At 35.3% G+C, this 24,977-nt stretch overlaps 1 long non-coding RNA gene across 1 annotated transcript in view; it reads right to left on the bottom strand.

The window, feature by feature from the left end:
* Positions 1-9,390: 9,390 nt before the first annotated feature.
* LOC118621748 overlaps positions 9,391-24,977 on the bottom strand; it is a 41,768-nt gene continuing 26,181 nt past the window's right edge. Inside the window, exon 3 of the long non-coding RNA XR_004957780.1 lies at positions 9,391-9,421. This is a non-coding gene — a long non-coding RNA (uncharacterized LOC118621748). The remainder of the gene's footprint in view (positions 9,422-24,977) is intronic.

The following is a 24,977-nucleotide window of genomic DNA, read 5'->3' as shown; positions in this document are numbered from 1 at the left end:
AGGCTGTTGTTTTAACAGTTAATTTAGGCAAGCTTTGATCACTACACAGATTAGAGCTGCCACATTTTAATCTACTTGTAGACTCTAGCTTCCGCAACTTCAGTTAAAACTAACTGAATTCCTGAGTTGCTAAAGTTCAGTTTGTATTGTTTTATTTCTACAGCAATGTCTCTAATAAATTATATCTTCACACTGTGTGCAAGTTAAATGCAAAATATGCAAATAACCATAAGAAAATCCAACTGTGGGCATAAAAAAGATACTTTGGGTAGGTATCCTCAGAGGAGGCAATGTGTATAAAGGCAAATATAACTTTCATAATAGATGATAAAAGATATTGCCATAGCAATTATGTTAAAGACGGCATCAACAAAAAAACATGACTTGGGATGTGTAAAAGAATTTCAAAGGCACCTTTTCTTCTAATTGAACATCAATAAGGGCAGACATACAGAAATGACTGAACATCAATTTGATTTCAGCTGAAAAATGTAATTTGGGTTGAACAGATTTTTAAAATATTTTCCTGGAAGAAGCTGAAAAAGCCTAAGTTGTCCATAATTGAGAAGGTAAGAAGAAATCTAAGAAATCCCTGTTTCCAAGAAATAGAAAACCCAATTCTATCTTAAAAACTAAAGGAAATTTATTGACTAATGTAATTGTAAAATACAGAGATGGGAAAGACTTCAGGCATAGTTTGGCCCTGACATTCATGTTATAAAAACTGGGGATGGTTTTTCCCTCTAGGCATTAAGCTAGAGGCTGGCTTCCCTTATGGTAAATAAGGACCACCTACCAGGACCACCTGATTTCTCATTTATTTCTGGGAAGGATAAAGAACTTCTTTCTGAGCAGTCATAGACCAAAAGTTCTGAACTTCATTTCTGTCAGTCTAATCTCAGACATGTGCCCGCCCTTGAACCACTGGATAGTCAGATGCTGATTGGCTTGGGCTGGGTTCTGCATCCATTGCTGAACCATTAACTCTGACAAGAAGAAGATGCCATTACTTTAATTGGCTAAGATCAATCAAGGTCCACTCCTGATACTCTTGATCAGGTTACTCGGCCAAGGCGGTCAATGGGGACTAGAATCCAGCCCATTATATGCTTTCCAAACTGTGCACCCTGGCGTTGGACTATATTTCCTGGAAGAAGGACAGTCTTTTTATAATTCTCATAGAATCACAGGCTTGTCAACTAATAGATCTGTGTTTACCCATGCATGGCAATTTATACTTTTTCTAATTCATATAGAAGTACATATGGATTAGCAATGGCCATTACCCTGGAGTTGAGGGATCAATTCCAACTAATTTTGTATCTCATCTATTTGTTCCTTCAGATCCAGAATCCACCTTGCTGTGTCTCCAAGAAGCTGACATACATCAATAAACTTATCCTTATTCTCTGATCCCAGCTCAGGAGCTTAAGGATGAGTTTACTGTGGGCTGACTGCATCCCTCCACTATAGGCCAAGCCCCTGCCAACAGCCTTCTTCACGAGTGTCTGTCTCTGCCCTTTGCCTCTAGGTTCTGATAACTGCTTTCTCCTCTTGCCCTTTCAGGTCCAGGTTGGCATCAATCCCTCCTCCTGACCCTGCTGTTCCTGGCCTCCAGATGCTTGTGGTTTCCTCACCTTGCCCTTACCTTCATAAATAGTACCTCTAATAACCTCTCCTCAGAGGACCCAATATAAGTGTGCCATCTGTTTCTTGCCTAGATCTGTATGATGTGCTTCACACTGGGGGAGTACTGAATGCTGGAATGAAGCTGTAGTGCCTTCATGTACCACAGTCACCTTGGTCATCTTCTGGTTCCTTGGAAGACTCAGCTCAGTTGGTCCAGGTACAAATCCAAGCACCAGAGAAAAAATGTCATTTTGCAAAGATCTTTACTTAAAGTGCCAAAGGTATGGATGTTTGAGAAAACTTGAGAAAAACATAATGCTACATCAAGATATTTTAAAGTTGGAGATATATGCATTTTTAAAATTTTGATGATTAGAATGCTGAAATGTTCCAGATCACTTTTGGTGGTAGGCCACAAAATTTTTTTTTTTTTTTTTTTTTTTTAATCCTCATCCGAGGACATTTTTCCATTTTTTGTACAGACAGAGTGGGAGGGAGAGAGAGGAAGAGAGAGAGAGGGAAACATCGATGTGAAAGGGACACATCGAGTGGTCGCCACCCACACGACCAACCAGGGCCGGGGACAAACTGCAACCGAGGTACATGCCCTTAGCAGAACCGAACCCGGGTCTCTCCGGACCGCAGGCGGACGCTCTAACCGCTGAGCCAAACCGGCCAGGGCCAAAAAAATTTTTTTAAGGCCATAATAAGAAAGAAGAAAATGAAAGAGCTCAGAAATCTCAGGAGAGTTCATCCAACACTCTGCCTTTATCTTAGATCACTTTTGTAGATGGCCCTTTTAATCAATATTGGATACACCTAAATGAGAGAGTTTTTAGCTGAGAGAAACAGATGCCACAACTAAGAAAAAGATCACAATGTGAATCTGTCTTGAAGTCTGCTCTGTGATGTACAACTTTTCTAAGCCAAAATTTTAACCTGGTGAACAATCAGTTTAGTGCTGCCCTTAGCAGAGAACCATAAATTAAAGATAAGCAATGGTTCAGACTTTCCAAAGCCTTGCCTTAGAAGTAACTCCGGAATCCCAACCAAATCTGCATTTGGTTAAGCAATTTGGCACAGTTTTCTATTTTGAGGCATTAAATTATAATTACAAATCATTCTTATTTCACTCCAAATAAGTGTTTCTGGAGTAGACATAACTAGAAAAGTCTCTTCCTTCTCTTTAAAGAAAAAAAATGAAACCAACCAACAAAGAAAACCCAATAAATAAATGAGACAAAAGAGAAAAAAAGCAACCCAAAACTTGGAGAAGCTGGAAAATTGTGTGTATGGTATATTTTACAGTTGGATTAATATACAAAATTGATTTGCTAGTAAATCAGGAGGATTCAAATACTTAAATGGTAATCTGAAGACTCATCAGAGAAAAAATATTTCAAGTTTTTTTTTGAAAAATCCAAATAATCAAGCGTAGTGATAATTTAACTTCCTTACAAGTTTTTCTTGATTAAAATATCTTTTTACTATTTTGCTCTAACATTTGTTCTAAATGGTTAAAAAAAAAAAAACTTGATATTTTCTTAGTTGGAAGTATAAGCTAATATGAGAAGGAGATAAAGGGCAGAAATATAATAGTAAGTAGTAAAAAAAAAAAAAAAAAAGTCTGCCAACAGTTTACTGATAACCCGAGGAAAAGAAGTGTGGGGAGGTCAGATAGGGTAAAGGGGGAATAAGTAATGATGGAAGGAAACTTGACTTGGGGTGGTGAACACACAATATAATTTATAGATGATGTATAATATAATTATACCCCTGAAGCCTATGTAATTTTATTAATCAAAGTCACCCCAATAAATTCAATTAAAAAGAGAAAGAAAATTCAAACAAATGTAGACAAACAAAAAGTCTGCAAGTCAAAAATGAAAAGAAGAAATTGAAGGAAAAGACATGTAGGCCTGGGAAAGAGTGACCAGTTCTGTCTTCTCACTGCAACAGGCCAAGAGCAAATCCCACTCCAGGTCCCCAAGAAAAAGGTTTCTGTGCTGAATTATGTGAGTCTACCTGAAGTCAGGATGATGGATTAGAACCCTTCTCTAATCCCTTCAATTCTTATGGTTTATTTATTTAGTGCCCTTTCTTATGTAACTGTCAGACACAACTGTGCTGATTTCTGATGGAGAATAAATAGAAGAATAAAATGTCATTTCTTCTTTAAGAGAGCTCACAATGCAGAAAGGTATTCCTACACTGCTTAGATAAGCAAAATTAGTTTCATTTTCTATCAACTATCTAATGTTCCTATAAACTCAAACTCTCCTCTCTCCACTTCTACGTTACTGATCTAGGTAGTAAGAAAAAAGATAAGCATTGCCAGCTAATGGTTTCTCTGCCTCCTCCAGTTTAAACAGTCTGTTTTGATTTCAGATCTCTTCAAGGTAGACATTCCCATTAATTCTAAGTTCAAGTTCTTATCATGGTGGCTTCTCCCTTTCCATTCTTCCTTCCTGAGATGGTGTCTATTTGCTCTTATGATTCCCTTGGCATTGAGAGGAGATCACTTGGTTTCTTGGGGTCTTTTGCTAGCTTCTCTCATGGAGTAACTGGTCCAATTCTTGGGTCCACCCAGCTCAGGAGTGCTTTGTTGGGCCATGTTTCTGAGCATGAGGTTGAAATCTCCCGCTGAAGTTAGCAGCAAGAGAATTCATGATTCAATCAAGACTGGACACACATCTCTTTCAGTCTACATTTGTGGTTTAATGGAATTCCCAGAGGCCAGCTTGATGCCTGACCAGAGTGGTATTGGATAAATTCTTGTACTTTGGTTTTATCAATCATAATTTTATTGTAGTCTTTTTAAATAAGTTTTTTTAAAACCCTACATATTGCATAAAAGATATTCAGTACATATTGGTTTCCACTCTCCCACTCTATAGTAATTAAATGTTGAACGTTTAACTATTTCCCATTTACTTCTTTTTGTTGTTGTTGTTTGTTTGCGTATTTTCTATCCTCACCCGAGGACATTTTTGCATTTATCTTCAGATAGAGCAGGAGGGAGAGAGGGAGGAAAAGAGAGAGAGAGAAACATCAATGAGAGAGAGAGACATCAAGTAGTTGCCACCCGCACGACCCCAACTGGGCCGGGGACAAACTGCAACCAAGGTACATGCCCTTAGCTGGAACCAAACCCAGGACTCTCTGGCCTGCGGGCTGATGTTCCAACCGCTGAGCCAAACCAGCCAGGGCATTTACTTCTTTTTTATCATTTGACAATGTGTTAAGTGTATCAGTTGCATACATTAAATTTACACAATACTTTTTAAATTAATTAATTAATAATTTTAAAATTTTATATTACAAATAACGTTCAATCTTTTTTTATATTTGTTATAGATGCACAGCATAGTGGTTAGACAATTTACATAGTCTTTCCCCTGACAGGTCTCGTACCCACCTAGCACCATACATAGTTATTACAATCCATTTACTTCTTAAATGGAAAAAAAAATTAATAAATTGTTTTCTCACCTCAAACCTGCTAAGTTATAACATATCAGGTTTCCTATCACACATGTAAAATATACATTGTTTTAGTAGTAGCATCAGTCTTGACAGAAAAATCATCTAAGAATTAATAGAATCCAACAGTAATTTAAACTTTCAGTTTGTTAAAACATAAATGCTTGATTAGTTTTAGCATCGAACTTCATGTTTGTTTTAATTTTGTATTTGTTCTTCAAACATCAATAATTTACTCATGATTTCTCCAGACGAAAACCAGTTGTTTCTCCCAGTTTCCTTATTTTCTATATAATTACATAAAATATTTATAAATGTTTTTAAAGTGCTGCAGTAATAAGCTATATATACTTTTAATCCCTTTATTCTCTTAATATTAAATCTTATTTTCCACAATGATAATTACTATATGTATGATTTTATAATGGTATGACATTTCATCAATTAAATATTCTCCTATGAGACATTTAGGTCATTTCTTAGTTTTTCATGATTATACATAAAAGTACAATGGCCATTTTTATGAACATGATAGAGATTACTCTCCTCTGGACTAATTTCTTAGCTCTTAGGTTCCCAAGAAGAGATCACTGAGTTACAGAGAATAAACCTGGATAGTTTTGGTCTGTATCCAAGGCTGTCCTCCAAAAGGACAGTGTCTACAGCAACATCTGCAGGGTCCTGCTTTCCCATGGTGGCCTCTGCTAGCAACAGATCAAGTTACATGGGCAATTTTTCTTCTGACATGACAGGGCCTTCTCTTATCAGGAGCCTTCCATTTCAATTCTAAATCAAATTTATAATCCGTTTGTTCTGCAGTTAGTATAATTCTCTTTTCCCTTTTACTTTGAGCATCTCATTTTCAAATACAGCAAAAAAAATTAAAGTAGCTTTCACAAAAAAATGAAGGTTTTTTAAATGTACAATATTTCTGGAAATAAGTAAAACTTATTAAGCAACTATTTAATTGTTCTAAGTACTGTATATGTATTAACTCACTGAACATTCATAAGAACTGGGTATTATTCCCACTCTATAGATCAAATCATGGAGATAGGACAGTTAAATAATTTGTCATCTGTCACATAGCTAGTAAGTGGCAGAACAGAGATCCCAATTCAGAAAGTCTGATTTCAGAGTGAACACACTAGATCACTGTGCTGTTCTGGAAATGACAGCATAAACTAATGTATACTAAGGAGTATTTCCACAGAAGACTTGTCTTTTTTTCCCCTAGGAATTTAGTTGTAGACTGAAAATTGTCCAGGAAAAAAGTTTGATTTTAATAAGACTTTCCTTTCATCGTCCCCTATCCTCCTCTAATGCAAATATACAAGGACAGAATGAGGAGTAAGAGAATATAAAAGACAAAAATATTAATCTTTCTTACCTCCATAAACTTTTTACTCAATAAAAATTACCAAACAAAATATAAAAACAATCTTTTTATCAACAAGTTGTGAGCCAAACTCTAATCACATTCTTCACTTGAGCCTAAAATCAATGTGATGTGTACAACAATAATTTCTTACGCTGTCTCATTTTCCCTAAATCCACAAAGAAGATTACATATACTAGAGCCATGAATTTCACAAATTATTTATTTTTTGAAATTACAGTTTGTTTTGTTCATTAATTACATGTTCTCTTTGAGGTTATTACTTGGAATATTATTGATCTAGAAGAGTTAAGCACTTTTATAAATTAATATCTGTTTTTTACTATTAGATCTGACCAAGTTTTCTTTGTGTTTATAAGTGTTAATCATTCCTATTCCACAAAGGTAGAAACAAAACACAAGACATAAAAGAAACAGCTTAAAAAGGAAAATCATCCATAATAAAAATTATACTTTGCGTTTTTTACTTTACAGTGCATTTTCATATTTATATTATTTTCAGCTCATTACTAGGAGGTACCTTTAGACATTAGTCTGTCTCATTTGTTTTACAGATGAATAAACGGAGACAAAAAGAAGTCAGAATCTTGAACCTTAAATGAATCCATCCTTTCTGTGTTTTATCACTAGCTCAATCAATTTTAAAAGATTAACTGATGTCCAATGCACACTTGTTAGCATATACCCCAACACAACTGATGACTGACAACATAAAATATATAAAAACATGTTTTAGGAAAATTTTAGGTGTAACACGATATTCTGTTATATAGTTGTTGTCTTGGGTTGCCTGAATCTGCAATTTGGAAGCTGTAGCCAATCTGCTGAATAATCAAATCTCTGCCATCTCTCGTTTTCTCATCCAGGGGGTAAAATGATAGCCTACTCCTATGAATCTACTCATTTTGCTTGCTAGTATCTAATTAGAGAAGAAATGAACTGTTCTTTCTCTCACATCAGAGGTGAACTGACCAGCTCATGGCTCCTTCAACCAGGTGAGCTCTCAATTGCGCTTAGCTGGTCTTTCTTGACTTGAGTCAGCACACATCTGTAGAAGCTGACTTTTACTGGAGCCTTTCAGGGTCAGGGTGATTTGAGAAGATGGATCAGTGAAGGAAAATGGTTATGGGGTTCTAATTGTGGATGGAGCTATCGTCAAGCTATTACTAATCAGACACATTTTTTTTGCTTTTGCTTTAAATTTTTGTTTTCTTTCCAGTCCAAATCACCTACATTTTTGTAGATCCAGCCTCAGTAATCCTTTATGAAGGTTCTATTGTAATATTCTGGCAAAGTTATACTTTTGCGCTTAACTTTTTCTGTACTTAAATCGGGCCAGTAAACCTTTTAACCAAGTATCATTTTTACCATGACTCTTTATTGTGTTTGTTAGAGTTTGGCCCCTTGATTAACTTAAGACTTTAGTCTCTAGACAGCTGGGGTAGGGGTAAGAGTAAAGTAGGCATTTTAGCTGAAGGGTTTTGAAAAAGGAAAAGCAACTTGCTTTCTAAAATGACACATACATACTTTTTTGTTTGTTTGTTAATCCTCGCCCGAGGATATTTTTCCATTGACTTTTAGGTAGAGTGGAAGGAAGGGAGGGAGGGGGGGAGAGAGAGAGAGAGACATCAACGTGAGAGAGACACATCAATTGGTTGCCTCCCGCACAACCCCAACCAGGGATTAAACCTGCAATCCAGGTACCTGCCCAAGACCTGGAACTGAGACCCTTTGGTCCATGGGCTGATGCTGTAACCGCTGAACCAAACCAGCCAGGGTGATATATGCATACTTGATAAAAGTATTAACTAGAATAGATGTCTTATTGAGTTTTTTTCCTAGCTTTTTAGTTATTTTTTCAAATACAGCTGAATTAACTTCTTTGTATTTGTACATTTTCCTCTTGTTCAATGGATTTAAAAAGAAGGACTTTAAAATTCTGCTCTATGTGTTTTCACGAGACACATTTCTAAGCTGTATCTTACTTACTGTCCAAATCATGCCCTCATTCATTGTGAGCCAGTGAAGGACTTCTTGCACCTATGGCTTCTGTTCTAAATGTGTCTAAAACAGCAATTTTCAACTGGTTGTGCTGCAAGAATTTTTAAAACATGAAATACCTGACTATTTAGTTATGGCCACTGACCTCTTTTTCCTCATATTGTCAAATGAAAAAATGACAACAGCCAACACAACAACAGCCATTCTGGTGTGAGTGAATCAAAATTATACTTTTTTTTTTTTTTTTGGTCAGATAGGCAAAAAGTATATATTTTTTGGTGTGCCACAGAATTATAGTAATTTGTTTATGTGTGCCATGAGATATAAAAGGTTGAAAATTGCTGGTCTAAAATGAGCTATGATCAAAGTTAATCATTCAGAATAATTTTATTTTCATGTGATTTGATTAATGATGTCAACATCACTTTATATGTCTAAACAGTAGAGCTATTTGTTTTTGTTTGTTTTATTCCTAGAGGCTACATGTGAATTTTGAAAACATTCAATGGTAATATATCTTCTATATAAAGAGAAAACTGCTTTTTCAAATATGGCTAGGATAATAGAGGGGAAATATCCTTATCAGATAGAGATGCATATTAAAGTGCTTATAAGAAAAAAAAAAGATTTGATATCTTTGATTTGCATTTAAATACGCAAGTAAAAAGAAAAGTTAGGAGGGAAATAAAACAGTATTGGCAAAGTGATGATTATTGTGCATGGGTTTGCTTCATTATCTTATGGATGTCTAGATATTTGAAATTTTGCAAATTAAAAGAACCATGTTTACCATTTCAGGCATATTCTACTTCTGCCTCTTGCTTCCAGGAATCACATATTCTCATTGTGAATTGAAGAGAAGTTGTCATCTGGCTCATGCCTTCAGAACTTTATCTCTCAAATACTCCCCTGGATTAGAAGAGTAGAAAACACACCTCAAAGTCATACTCTAATTTGAATCCTCCTCCCACCATTACTGACTGCATAACTGTAGACAATTTACTTAATCTCTCTCATCTCAAATTTTTCATCTGTAAAGTGGAAATAAGAATTCCATCACCTGGCTGTGGAAATTAAATAAGATTAGTACCTAGCATTAAGTGCTATAAATTCTTAGTATTTAATATATAATTTTTAATAAAAGACTGTAAATGAATGTTAGTAATAGCATTACTAGGAATTGTTGTGGCAGTTAATATCTTGGAGTTATGTGAACCTAAGACCTACTATGAAGGACTTATTTTTTTCAATTTAATTCATAATAGCAATCTGTTCTCAGATATGTTTGATTTCCCTTCACAAATTTTCTGCTCAGCAATGCAATGGAATGGCTACTCTATTGCAGATTTTAGTGGGAAAAGGCATCCATCCATGAATACCTGTTCAAGGGCTACCTCCTCTCTAAAGCATCCCTGAATTCCTCCAGGAAGCATTAGAATTTCCTCTTTTGTGTTCTCTGAGAACTTTGTTTACATATAAAAGCACTTGCCCAGCGTTATTGTGAGAATTTCCTTTGGGAGAGTCTGACTCCCAGAATTTAGCACCTTGTCTGTTTTTCACAACTTTCATTCCTCTTCCCCCTTGCTCCCAGCACTCTCCCTGACACATATTAGCTGCTTAAAACATATATGAGGATTTCCTGCCTGAATGAATGGTCCTTCTTATTTATTAAGAGACTCCCCTCCCTCCCTCCCTCCCTCCCTCCCTCCCTCCCTCCCTCCCTCCCTCCCTCCCTCCCTCCCTCCCTCTCTCCCTTCCTTCCTTCCTTCCTTCCTTCCTTCCTTCCTTCCTTCCTTCCTTCCTTCCTTCCTTCCTTCCTTCCTTCCTTCCTTCCTTCCATAGCTCTGTTAGGCCTTAATGGTTATTAAAGTCCACAGCTACTTCTTATGTCCCAATTATCTTACTAAATATTCATGTTTTATAGTCTGTGGATGGTTCTGCTTATATTTCTGGGAAAGCAATGCTGCTGTTATTTCATTTTCTTAAATGAGAAGTGGTGAATTTGAACAACTGAAAGCCATACTAATTCATCCAACTTTCTCCCATCTGTGCTAAAAGACAACATTTAAGGGCAGAATAAATGTGTTCAACAGGTCAAAATAGTAATACATTAGCAGGTAATATATATTTATCCTATATTGGTAGGATAAATCTTGTGAAAAGTTGCATGCACTCAGATACTAAGAAAAGAAATTTTAATCAAAATAAGTTAGTCAAAATTTCCTGCCACTGTCCTTCCCAATAATTTGGTTCATTTATCTAGCTGTAGGGATATTTTTTTAAAGAAACATTCAGCTTCCTGCTATTATGAATAGCCACCTTTCTGGCCAGGCTTTTAATAAATTACAGGGTTAGACACATCAAGGTAGCTCCAACCCTTTCTAAATGGAACTGAAAACACCAAAAGCCCAAGATAAGTGGGAGGTTTACTGGATAGTAACCTAGTAACACCAGTCATGCAGTTGTACTGTAGTTACCTTTTGTTTTCTTTTGTCAAGCCTTCTGTGATGTTATATACCTTATGAATCATTTTGTACTTGCTGAAGGAGTATACCTGCATTTACAACATCACACAGACTCTAAGAAAGGAAATTAGAGGTGTGTGGCTGCATCCTTATTGAAAAATCATGGGTTGATGTTAATGGAATTGGGGCCAATAAATAAAATTCCTTCTGTTACTCATTAGAAGTGAATGGCCCACAGAGCTTGCCTGTTTTAAAGGGGTGTTTATTCCTGTATTTGCCCCGTGGATCTATGGTTGTTTTTGATTACAAGAAACCGGTTTTAACAATATGAATGCTAGAGATTCAGATGAAAATAAAATCATTTTCAGGTTTTCCAAATTATTTAGAATAACTTTGTGGGAAATGTATCCAACCATTTCCTACTGAGAGGAATATTACTTGAAGAGAAGCAAATGTAAATCAGTGAAGTACTTTCTCCTCCTCTTCATTCATTCCTTCAACAAATATTTTTAAAGCATTTACTATATGTCAGGAACTATTTTCTATAGAAATACAGAATATATAAAAAGAGATGTGACTCATGTCTCATGAAGATGAGAATTTAGAGGGAAAGATAGCAAACAAAGAAGCAGAGAAAAAAAACTACCAATGTGGTAAACGGAAAAGAACCATGAAGGCTGGGCGGGATGGTGGGATCAGGAAAGGCCTCCCAGAAGTAACAGTTGAACTAAAAGATTAGTTAATGGATTGTGGATTGAAGGATTGAGGGAAGGATGAGTTTAATGGAGGGAAGGACTTGCACAGGGGCACTGAGGAGGTAGCAGTACTTTTGAATTATTTAAAATATAATTTAGAAGTTGCTAGAGTACTGGAAGGAAGGGAAATGGTGGGAAATGAGATGGAGAGGTTGACAGAGCCTCCATTATTTTAGACCTTCTTAGTAAGTGCCGAAAAATATAATGTGGGAAATCCTTTTCTATCCAATGTAAATATCTGCTTAATATGCAGAGTTCTATATATTAATGTACACAAAAAACAATGAGAGTATTGATCTCACTAGTATCCCACTCATTGTCCATCTGGGGAATTCTGGAGTCCTAAGGAAGTCCCTATGTATAGCAAGAATTTGGGCTGGCCACAAAAGGGATTTCATTCTACACACTTTGCAAACACAGTAGTACCAGCATGTCCACATCAGTTCATTCAGTCAAAGGCTATTTATTAAGTTTTGTCTATGTCAGATACTCAATGAAAGAGGGGAGGGTAGAAGAAATAAAATTAAAGGGGAGAGAGAAGAAAACTGATTCTGAAACTGATTGTCTATAACTTATCAGTCATTTCACATACATTAGTTTATTTAGTATATTTAGAAGTTCTTTGCACTGGGTGTTACTAGGTGCATTTAAAGATAAGAAAACTGACATTCATCAAGGTTAAAATAATTGTCCAGGCAGCCAGGATTCTGACCCAGTTCTGACTGATTCCAAAGCCATTTCTCTTTCCATTATTACACTGTGGTCCCTGCTCTTGAGTGTTCTCCCTTCTTCTCAATCAGGCACAGCACTGAGCACAATAATCACTGTGCCCCTTGACAACATTCTCAGGCCAACAGTTTAACTCTGTCAGAGTCTTGGACAAATGGAGAAGTGGGAGAACTCACAAGGGTTTTTCTTGGCTTACAAACAAACAAACAAACAAAAAAACAGCATAGGAAGGGCATGAGAGAGAGAGGGAAGGTTAGGTTTATACCAAACTTTTTCTGAGCCAGAGGGATAATGCCTTCTAAATTAAATATACTAGTTAGATAAGATTAACTGCACAGATAAAGAATGCATGGGCTTGTTTCACATTACACATACTGCACTATGTTCCTCCCAGTACACCCTAGACCAATCAGGGTAGAGTCCTGTTAAATAACTTAAGGTCCCAAAGAAGAGGGGATAAAGAGAAAGGGTAGGATCCATCAAAACTTAGTGAATGCAAGAAAGAGGTAAAACCACAATATTACCCCCTCAAACAACAAATGTTGATAAGCAAAAATCAGAGGCAGGTGGAATAAAGAGAGGGCAGTAGTCTTCTTCTCTTATTCTTCTCTCCTTCAGATGCCTGTAGCACAAGACTATTGTGTGGGATAGAGGTGAAGACATTTTAAATCTTGGAGAACTAGAGTTCCTAGCAGTGTCTCTGAGTTGGGGATAGAGTGTAGGAGATGTTTGGTTTCTTTGGCCTAAAAAACTCAAACATGGAAGGCTGATAGGGAGGGTGTCACAGCCACATGGATGCCTCTGGGAACAGTTGGTAAACATCTGCATATTTAGAAATATTTTCTGTTTGATCTTTTTTAATCAGTCTTGACAGGATACATTTCAATTAGTTTCTTCTTCTGTATAATAATTACTTGTAGAGACCCATATACCTACATGATATCTTCAGTGCCTAGAACTCTTCCTTCTACTTCTCTGATAAAGTGAAATAACCACAGTGACGCATGTTGTCTATCTAGTTTCCACAAAAACACTAAGTGACGTGATGGTTGGTGAAGCCTACAGAACTTGGTAAACAGACCGTAACAGGGCCTTACTCTGTAGCCACTCCTTTACTTCCTGATGGTGCCACAAGTGGCTCCTTGCCTCTAACCACAGAAGTCACATCTGTCAGTTCCACTCGGGAATTTCTATTGTCTCTTTAGCCAACAAACTCAGACAGAATTTTGTTTTCAGGATTGCATTTGCATGTTCATTGTCATTTTCATTCCTTGATTCTGAATCATCTATAAGAATTCTCCACCCTCCCTGAAGAAAAAGTGTATGGGGTTGCTTTCCTCTATGATGCGTGATGTCAGAGAGAACTAAGTTTAACCAGGCACAATTATCAACTTTGGCCACAGCTGCTGGCCAAACACTCAGGAATTAGATGGCCCAAATTGTCTCCGTATGCCAATACTGCCTCTTAGAATGGCAAGCCCTACTTAGCATTTAAAATTTTCCCTGAAACAGAAAAGAACTCTTTGTTCACCAGGGTAAGAAAGTCCATGTACTGCTACATGACCCAAAGCAGTGAATTTTCAAATGTAGTTGGAAATGTAGTTTCAATGGGGAAACTGCATAAGAAAAACTTTACTTGTAAAACTGTGTCCTCAGACCGCTGCAGAGCTTTAAGTTTTATGGCAATAAACCATAAGATAAAAAGGTTTTCAGAGTAGCTTAAAAATCACCAGAGCTAAGTATCACTTAGTCTTCCTTTTTGCTTACATAATTCTAGTTATCTCTTGTCCAAGATTCACTTTCATAGCCTAAATTGGTTTGTGGTGTTATTCAAGGCAGAGCAATTATCATCTGAAAAATCTATGGAATACCAGTGGCCTGCGGTATTAAATCTGGTCCCTTGGTTTATAGTCCAAATTCAATGACTATAAATGTAAAAGAATAACTAATATACCTGGGGAAAAAAAAGAAAGAGTGTTGGTGATTTTCTTCTTCAATGATGAAGGTAAAGGTGATTTAACACATTATCAGTTCACCTATTCTAAAAACAGAAGATGAAATGCATGAAAAGTTTTTATTCACACAGATGATAGCAAAATTGTTATTTATAATACAAAACAATTGAAAACTATCTAAATGTTCATCAGTAATAAAATATCTTAATACATTATGGTACATTTACATGATGGAATGTTAAATAGCAGTTTAAAATAGCAGTCTAATCAAATTTGTAATCACATAGGGAAATGCTATATTACAATGTTTTATGAACAAAAGTATATTAATAAATATGCTTGAAGATCTCATCTGTGTACATAAGCCTATATGTTGAAAAATTTCTGAACACTAGTTTAAAAAATTTTAGTTGTATATTTTGCATTCATTCAACTCTTTAGTATTTCCTATAATGTAGCTATAGTATAATGAAAGCTTTATATTAAACAGGGCACACCTTTTTAAGATATTAAAATATAAAATTTCTAAGCCCTCTGTTCCTCTGGTTTCATCAGCCATTCACCAAGTTATAAAGTGAAACTGCTTTATTAAAAGATAAAAATTCCATATAGTATACCATTTTTTTTTCATCAGGCAGCACTTCCTTTTTATGATGACTTCAATTTTTATGTATAAATACTCTTAGCATTTTCATTTACAGCATCCTGTATTCGTCAACATTTCTGAAACATTCCTCTCCAGGCAATTGGCAAGTCTAAAGGTTTTCTTTGGTTTGCAATCAAGCGATAAAGATTAAATAAACCTTTAGCCAGCCAGCTTAACAAACTCTGTCTTTAGGATGTCTTTCTGTTGCTGGGCTCAGATGAGTCTTCCTCAGGCAGCAAATTTCTCCCTGTGCTGAGTGGATTTTGATATTTTCTGGGCTATGTTGTAGGTGGCTGGCTCCTACCAACTCTGGGTCAGAGCAACAGGATCCCAATCAAATCTACATCAACTCTTCCTGGGAAATAATTTTATGGCTTCCAAAGGTCGTATGAATTAAGAGGCTGGATGAAGCTTTTATGTGGGAAATGGTGACATAAGTTAAAAGGTCATTTTTTTTTTCTAACTAGTTGCCTCACATTAAATATGCTTTTATAAGCTCTATTATAAAGGTCTTGTGACCCAGCTGCACCAGGACCAGGTCTGAGAGTTAAAGAACCAGGACTTCCTATCTGCCGCTGTGTCTCTGGGTGGCTTTGAGCAAATTAAAAAACAAACATCTTAATTGCTTTTTTCTAAAAAAAATGGGCCATTATTATGCTGTAACTGATAACCTGTTAATTATTGTCAAAGGCCTAGAAAACAACGTGTTATATAAATGCTTTCTAATGGTTATCATTTTTGCCATATATTTAACCTAAACCACCTTCTGAAATACTCCTGTAATACTATATATAGTATCTGTTTTGTAAGAGCCATTGCTTTGCCTAAAAATCTTTTATATCATTTAAGTGTCTAGGAAGGACTACAACACTTCTGTTTTTAATTTGGGGTCTTAATCTATTTCTAATTTTTATTCCTAAATGAGGACACTGGAGATGTTTGTACATTGAGAAAAGCATGGTGTGTTTTTTTAGTCTGTGAATGAAATGCAAACAGGAAAGAAAAAAATATATATAACACCCTTACAATGTACTAAACTTTCCTACTCAAATAGGGGAATTTAGAATACATATTGTACTAGAGTTAATGTGTGGTATCCAAGATTTTTATAATTAAACATGCAATATTCCTGTATAACATTAGCTTGGCAAATAATCAAGGGAGCTTATTATTAGTCATCATATAGTCTTTTCCTATAGACCTGTACTCAAAAACAGGGATATTTATGAAAGGAGGGAACTTGAGGAAGAAAAAGAGTTTTGCAAAAATACTATGTTGAATTATTTTCCTACAACCTCTTGGTACTTAGTAAATCTTGTCACTCGAGTTTGCTATTCTTCAAAACATTTTGAACATGAAGACTTATCCTCTATATATTTCCAAAACATTTTAATTATACTCAAAAGAAATTCAGTACCCATTAGTAATCATTCCATATTCCTCCCTGACCTAAACCCTGGCAATCACTAAGCAGTTTGCTCTATGAAGTTGCCTATTCTGGACATTTTATATGAACGGAATCATACAATATGCGGTCTTTTGTGTCTCTTTTCTTTACCTTAGCATAATGTTTTCAAGGTTCATATATATTGTATCATGTATCATTAATTTAGTTCATTCCTTTTTATAGCTGAATAATATTGTATCATGTATCAGTACTTTAGTTCATTTTTTTTATGGCTGAATAATATTCAATTGTACAAATATATCACATTTAGTTTATTCATCAATTGATGGACATTAGGGTTGTTTCTATTTATTGGTTATTATAAATAATACTGCTATGAACATTAATGTATATGTTTTTGCATGGACATATGCTTTCAGTTGTCTTGAGTATATACCTAGGAGTGAAATTACTAGATCTTATGGTAACTCAATGTTTAATTTTTGAGTAATTGCCAAATTATTTTCCACAGTGGTTACATCATTTTAAATTCCTATCAGCAATATCTAAGGGTTCCCAATTCTCCACATCTTCACCAACAGTTGTATTTGTCTGCCTTTTTGATTCTAGCCATCATGTTGGGCATGAAGTTGTTTACATTGTGGTTTTAATTTGCATTTACCTCAGTGGCTAATAATAATGAGTATCTTTTCATGTGCTTATTGGCCATTTGTATTTATTAATTTGAGAAATATCTATTCAAATACTTTGTCCATTTAAAAATTGGTTTATTTGTCCTTTTGTTCTTGAGTTGTAAGAGTTCTTTATATATTCTAAATACAAGTCCCTTAACAAATATATGATTTGCAAATGTCTTCTACCACTATGTGGGCTTTCCCCCCACTTTTCTGAAAGTGTCCTTTGAAGTACAACAGTTTTTAATTTTGATAAAATCGATTCATCTATTTTTTTAATTGTTGTTGCTTGTGTTTTTGAGTTATAACTAGGAATAATTGCCTAATCTAACAAAGATTTGTGCCTATGATTTAAAAAATTTTTTTTATAGTGTTATATTTTACATATAAATTTGAATTAGTTTTCATATGGTGTGAGGTAGGAAACAAACTTCATTATTTTGCATGTGGATATCCAACTGTCCCAGCACAATTTGTTCATTACACTTTATTCAATTGTCTTGGCACTTTTGTTTAAAATTAATTAACTATAAATATGTTTCTTTTTAGACTCTCAATTCTATTCCATTGATGCATATGTCTATTCTTGGCCAGTATCAACACTATGTTAATTCCATAGTTTTATTGTAAGTTTTGAAATCAGGAAGAATGAATTATCCAACTTTGGTAATTTTTCCCCCCAGGGCTATCCTGGGCTCTTTGAAGTTCCATATGAATTTTAGGATCAGCTTGTTAATTTCTCCAGAAAAGGAAATTGATTTTGATGGGGATTGCATTGAATTTGTGGATCAGTTTGGAGAGTATTGCCATCTTAACCACATTAAGTCTTCTAATCCACAAACATGAATGTATTTTCATTTATTTATGTCTTTACATTTTTTTCAACAATAATATTTTGTACTTTTATGTGTACAAGTCTTGCATTTCTTTTGTTAAATTTATTATGAAATATTTTATTTTGATACTATTATATAGGAATGAGCAAAATTAAGTTTATAGTTGTGAGTACATATAACTGAGTTTATTTTTGTATTATTTATTAATTATTGTTTTATTTTCCATATAAACAACTGTAAACCTACTTTTGCCCACCCCTGTATAAGCAACTAGATTCCTAATTTCATTTTCAAATTGTTCACTGCTAATGTTGGAAATACTGTTGATTTAAAAAAAAATTTTTTTTCCTTTATTGACTTTAGAGAGAGAGGAAGTGAGAGGGAGAGAGAGATAGAAACATTGATGAGAGAAAACATCGCTTGGCCTCCACACTGGGGATCGGGGCCCACAACCTGGGCATGTGTCTTGACTGGAGAGTAAACTGGTGACCTCTTGGTTCATTGGTCGATGCTCAACCACTGAGCCACACCTGTTAGACTACTGTTGACTTTTTAGATATTGATTTTATTTATTGAAACCTTGATGAACTTGTTTATTAACTTTAATAGTTTTGGGTGGCTTCCTTAGAATTTTCTATATACAAGATCATATCATCTGGAACTGAAGATAGTTTTACTTCTTCCTTTACAATCTGGATGCTTTTCGTTTTTCTTGCCTACTTGCCCTTACTAAAACAACAAGTACAGTATTGAACAGAAGTAATGAGAGATTTCTTTGTCTTGCTCCTGATATTAAGGGGAAAATTTTGTCTTTTATCATTAAGTATGATATCAGCAGTGTATTTATTTAGATGTTCTTTGTCAGGTTGGGAAATTTCCAAGTTTGTTGGTTTATTGTGTTTTTATCATAAAATACTGTTAGATTTTGTCAAATGCTTTTTTTTTTTTTTTTTTTGCATCTATTAATATGACCATGTGGTTGAATAGTTGGTGCCTGTCCTTTAGTATAATGTCCAGAGCTAAGGTAGAGACAAGCTTAGCTGCCAGGTCTAGGTTCTAGCTAGTCAATTAAAACAACAAGCCAAAATGAAAGTAACAGTGAAGCCCTAAATTATTTATGGTAATAGTATAAGCAAGAGGCTAAAAAGGAAAAAAATGTTAGCTCCCGCAGTGTTCCATTTTTTCCCTACCAAATGGTGCCAGGAGGTCAGATATATCAATGCACACAGGGTGATCACTTCACTGCTGAGGGAGCCCCAGGCCAAAAGGACCTGCTGTTTTGTGGACCCAGAGGTTCAAGGAAAAAGGAGGGAGAAGGGCTAAGAGTGAAAAAATACTTAATACTGAGTCAAAGTGAAGAAAAGTGTCTTGAAGGCCTCCCAGGGAAGGTGGGATAGGCAGAGGCACCTGAGACAGGCCTTGGCTGAGGGTCTTCTGATAAGAAAACGTCTCAACAAAGGCTCCTGAGCTAAGAATGCAGATATTTATGAGAGCAAAGCTAGTCAGGGAGATGTAAGTCCTTTACTGCAGCTCCCACGAGAGATTGCAATATAGTGGCCATGCACCAAGTCTGCTATATATGTTTTGGGGGCAGCTTTCCCCCATGAGGCCTGTCAAGTAAAGCCTTTATAATTGGCCTTAGGCCTGAAAGATCACACAGGGTTTCCGTCTGCAGCCAGATTCCTCATGTATGACTACATTAATTGATTTTTGTACATTAAACCAATTTTGTATTCCAGGAGTAAATTCTATTTTCTCATGGTACATAATCTTTGTTATATGCTTTAATTTTTGCCCATTGAGTATGATGTTGGCTGTAAGTCTTTCATATATGGCATTATGTCGAGATATGATCCCTCTATTCCCACATTGCTGAGCGTTTTTATCAGAAATGGGTGCTGGATTTTGTCAAATGGTTTTTCAGCATCTATAATATGATCATGTGGTTTTTATTCTTTATTTTGTTTAGGTGGTGCATCACATTTATTGATTTGCAAATATTATACCAGCCTTGCATCCCTAAGATGAATCCCACTTGGTTATGTGAATAATTTTTTTGATGTATTGCTGGATCCGATTAGTTAGTATTTTGTTCAGGATTTTGGCATCTGTGTTCATCAGGGATATTGGTCTGGAGTTTTCTTTCTTTGTAGTGTCTTTTTCTGGTTTTGGAATTAGAATTATGCTGGCTTCATAAAACGAGTTTGGAAGTCTTCCTTCTTCTTGAATTTTTTGAAATAGTTTGAGGAGAATGGGTGTTAATTCTTTGAATGTTTGGTAAAACTCCCTTGTGAAGCCATCTGGGCCTGGGCTTTTGTTTGCTGGGAGAGTCTTGATTACCTCTTCAATTTCCTTAGTCGTTATTGGTCTGTTCAAATTTTCTATCTCTTCCTGGTCCAGTTTTGGGAGACTGTATTTCTAGAAATTTGTCCATTTTGCTTAGCTTGTTGAATTTATTACCATGTAATTGTTCATAGAATTGTTAACGATCTTTTGTATTTCTGTGGTGTCAGTTGTTACTTCTCCTCTTTCATTTCTGATTTTGGGTATTTGGGTTCTCTCTCTTTGTTTCTTGGTGAGTCTAGCTAAGGGTTCATCAATGTTGTTTCTCTCTTTGAAAAACCAGCTCTTTGTTTCACTGATCCTTTGAATTGTTTTTTTATTTTTATTTTTTGGTCTCTATGTCATTTATTTCTGCTCTGATCTGTACTATTTCCTTCCTTCTACTTGCTCTGGGGTTTTCTTTTTGTTTGCTTTCTAGTTCTTTAAGTTGTGAGGTTAGATAATCTCTATTAGAAATTTTTCTTGTTTCTTGAGGTAGGCCTGTGGTGTTATGAACTTCCCTCTCAGAACTGCTTTTGCTGTATCCCATAGATTTTGTGTTGTTTTATGTTCATTTTCAGGAAGTTTTTAATTTCTTCTTTGATCTCTTCTGTAACCCATTCATTGTTTAATAACATGCTACTTAGCCTACATGTGTTCCAATGTCTTTGCATGTTCTTGTTGCAATTGATTTCTAGTTTCATGCCACTGTGATGTGAGAAGATGCTTGGTATGATTTCAATCTTCTTGATCTTGTAGAGACTTAGTTTGTGTCCTAACATGTGGTCTATCTTTTTTTTTATCCTCACCCGAGGACAAATGATAGAGTGGGAGGAAGACAGAGAGAGAGAGAGAGAGAGAGAGAGAGAGAGAGAGAGAGAGAAACATCGACGTGAAAGGGACACATCAAGGGGTTGCCACCCGCACGACCCAACCAGGGCTGGGGACAAACTGCAACCGAGGTACATGCCCTTAGCGGGAACCGAACCCAGGTCTCTCTGGATTGCAGGGTTATGCTCTAACCGCTGAGCAAAACCTGCCAGGGCACATTTGGTCTATCTTTGAGCGTGTCCCATGTGTACTTAAGAACAATGTGAATTCTCAGCTTTGGGGTATAATTCTCTATAGATATCTATTAAATCCATTTGGTCTAGAGCCTCATTTAGAGTCTCTGTTTCCTTGCTAATTTTTTGTCTAGAGGATCTATCCAGTGATATCAGTGGGGTGTAGAAGTCCCCTGCTATGATTGTATTGCTGTCTATTTCCCCTCTAAAGTCCTCCAGAAGATTTTTAACATATTTTGGTGCTCCTATATTGGGTGCATATATGTTTATCAAGGTTATATCTTCCTGTTGGATAGATTCTTTCAGTATTATGTAGTGGCCTTCTTTGTCTCTAGTTATGGCCTTCATTTTGAAATCTATTTTATCAGATATGAATATTGCTACCCCAGTTTTTTTTCCTTTCTGTTTGCTTGGAAGATTTTTTTCCCATCCCTTCACTTTCAACGTATGTGAGTCTTTTGTTGTAAGGTGGGGCTCTTGTAATCAACATATATATGAGTCATGCTTTCTTATTCAATCAGCTACTCTGTGTGTTTTTATTGGAGCATTCAATCCATTTACATTTAAGGTGATTATTGATATGTACTAATTTATTGCCATTTTTTGTTTAGTGTGGTTATATTTTTCTTCCTATTTCTTCTACTTATTACAGTAGTCCTTTTAACATTTCTTGCAGTGCTGGTTTGGTGCTAATGTATTTCTTTAGCCTTCTTTTGTCTGGGAAGCTCTTTATTTGACCTTCTCTTTTGGACATTCAACAGTTTTATTATGAGAAGTCTCAGTGTGGATGCCTTTGAGTTTATCCTACTTGGAGTTCATTAAGCCTCTTTGATGTGTAGATTAACACTTTTAAATCAAATCTGAAAAGTTTGAGTTACTATTTCTTCAACTGTTCTTTCTTATCTTTTCTGTCCTGTCCTTCTTTGATTCCCATTAAACCTATGTTGATATATTCAATGATGTCTCACAGTTCTCTGAGGCTTTTCATTTTTATTCATGTTTTTAACTTTCTGTTCCATAGACTGGGTAAAGGTAATTGACCTATTTTAAAGTTCACTCCTTCTTTTGTTAGTACAAATCTACTGTTGAGTGTCCCTATAGAATTTTTTATTTCAGTTATTGTACTTTTCAACTTTAAAATTTCTATTTGGCTTTTTAAAATACTTTCTATTTCTTTATGAATATTCTATATTTATTGTTCTCATACTTTATATATTAATATTCTATGATATTGTTCTCATACTTTCATTCTTCAGACAGTTTCCTTTAGCACTTTGAATGTATCTAAACTAACTGATTTAAAACTTTTTCCTGTATATCTGACAGCAGGGCTTCCTTAGCAATAGTTTCTAGAGATTCCTTTTTACCTGTGGATGGGCCATATTGTTTTCTTAATTTGCATGTTTCATAATTTTTGTTGAAAACTGGACATTTTCAGTAACATAATACAGTAACTCTGGATGCAAAAATCTTCTAATCTCCAGGGGTTGGAAATCATAATTTAAATTCCCATGATTATGCTCACTTCAGTATTGACATGATTTTTTTGGAAAGCTGTAGGAAGGAAGAAGAAAATGGAGTCCTCTAGTGATGATCCATAATACTCTATATGATTAGAGTTATATTCTTAATATTTTTGGCAAATAAGACCACTTTAAAGTGCAAGATATTGCTATTTATTCTGTATTGAATCCCACTGTAAAGTGAGAAATCATACCTGTAATTACTTTTCATAAATTCAAATTTTTCATATGGGTTTTATTTAAAGAGTTATATCTACATTTCTTTCTGGAAATAAATTTAAAAGGTACAGTGTACTTGTAAGTAAGTCTTAAGTGGGCCTTATATATGGGGCTTATATTGACCTTTTTAATATTTCAATTATATTAGATTAGCTTTGAAATGGTCCAGAGAATTAGGCTGCCTATTGTCTATCACCATTATTTCCATTTATGGACAGGATTTACAGGTATCAGAGATGATTTTAATTCTAGTGACACAGATACTTCATAGCCTCCACACAAAGATTTTAGATCTAGACATTTACTTGTTCCCCAGTTGTCTCCTCTGGCCTGTGCCTCTTAATCTCTTTCTCACAGGCATTTCCTAGTGGATGCTGAAGGTATAACATGAACAGCAAGTGCAGATTTGGGCCTGACTGCACTTTCTGAGATGACCAAGCATTTACTGAGTATTTATTCAATGCCAGCCACTTTTCCTATATCATTCCTTTTCATACTGCAGTCTAATAAGATCAGTATTATTATTATTATCCTCCTCAGACAAATGAGGAAAGTGAAACTTGAAGAACTTCAATACTTTGTTTCAAGGTCATTCACTTTGTAATTGGTACATACATTAATCAAACTGAATAAGTTCCCCTCTACCATGATCTTCTTCAGTTAAAAATGTAGCATTCTCCAAAGTAGAAGACACCAGCTAAGGAGAGGTTTGCCTATGGTCTTTGAAGATGAGGGAATTGAGGCAGTACTGATTGCAGTTCTATAGTACTCTGTGTTATGGTAGTGATTCTGAGTCCATTCTTGGACATCAGGTACTATGTGACAGTTTCTGACTGGAGTATTTAATTGTTGGTAGAAGGCATTCAACATCATTTTTTCTGGTGAAGTAATCAATCATCTTAGAAATACATGTTGAAATGGAAGTAAAACATGATGAAAGAGCCTACCCTGGAGAGTTACCTGGATTAGCAGTACACTTTGTGAAAGATAAAAATAAACTTTGGTTGAGTTAAACCATTTTGATTTTGGATTTTTTTGATAGCACAGCATAGGCCTGCCTATTCAGACTAATATTAGTATAGTAACTGCTCCTTGTATAAAGCATTCATTTATTTTGCAGCATAAATTTTACAGAGCAAAATTGTGATAACAATATAGCAGGGTGTGAGAATTAGGAGCAGCATCTACTGGGGTTTAAAGAAACATAGTCTCCAATTTGAAGCTAATCTTGGTGCAATTGTACCTAAAATAGAACTGGGGTTTCCTTTTTTCTACATCAATAAAATCTTAATTAGTTGACTTTTCTATCTGCTTCAAAACATTGTTTTGATGTCATATCATTTATTTATTCTTGATTTTCATTTGCCCAAATACTTCTGGCAGAAGGAAGCCTACCATATGTTTTATGAATTAACCAATAAACTCATCATCACAACCATTGTTTGTTCATTAGAGTCACTTCTCATAAACCCATAAGGGCAGGACCAAGGAAATAATAAACACTAATCTCAATTATGCTGCTTTGGCTCAACCACCCTCTTGTTCAGTTAGTCTAATGACAAAAGAGTATATTTTAAAATCAGCTCCTTTCATTGTAATGGCTTACTTTCACATATGATCAAATTTGCAGGCTTTGTTTTCTAGGATAAGAAAAGGAAACTTCTCTATCAGTTATTCAAATGTGTGTTTTTTGTTTTTTTTTCACGCCTCGTTTGCATTTGCATCAATTATCTCTAGGAGGAAGTATGACAGGCCTTTGATAGTTACAGAACCAGAGCTAACAGATGGAATCAACTATAATTCAAGCAAACAAATGAAAATAGTAAAGGGACTTTAACCTGGAAGCTTAGAGAAAGGCCTGAGACTGGG

This window comes from Molossus molossus, unplaced genomic scaffold, assembly GCF_014108415.1.
Source record: "Molossus molossus isolate mMolMol1 unplaced genomic scaffold, mMolMol1.p scaffold_m16_p_8, whole genome shotgun sequence".
In the NCBI taxonomy this organism is placed as follows: Eukaryota; Metazoa; Chordata; class Mammalia; order Chiroptera; family Molossidae; genus Molossus; species Molossus molossus.
Note: the sequence above shows the minus strand (reverse complement) of the source record. Positions and strands in the feature narration are given on the sequence as shown.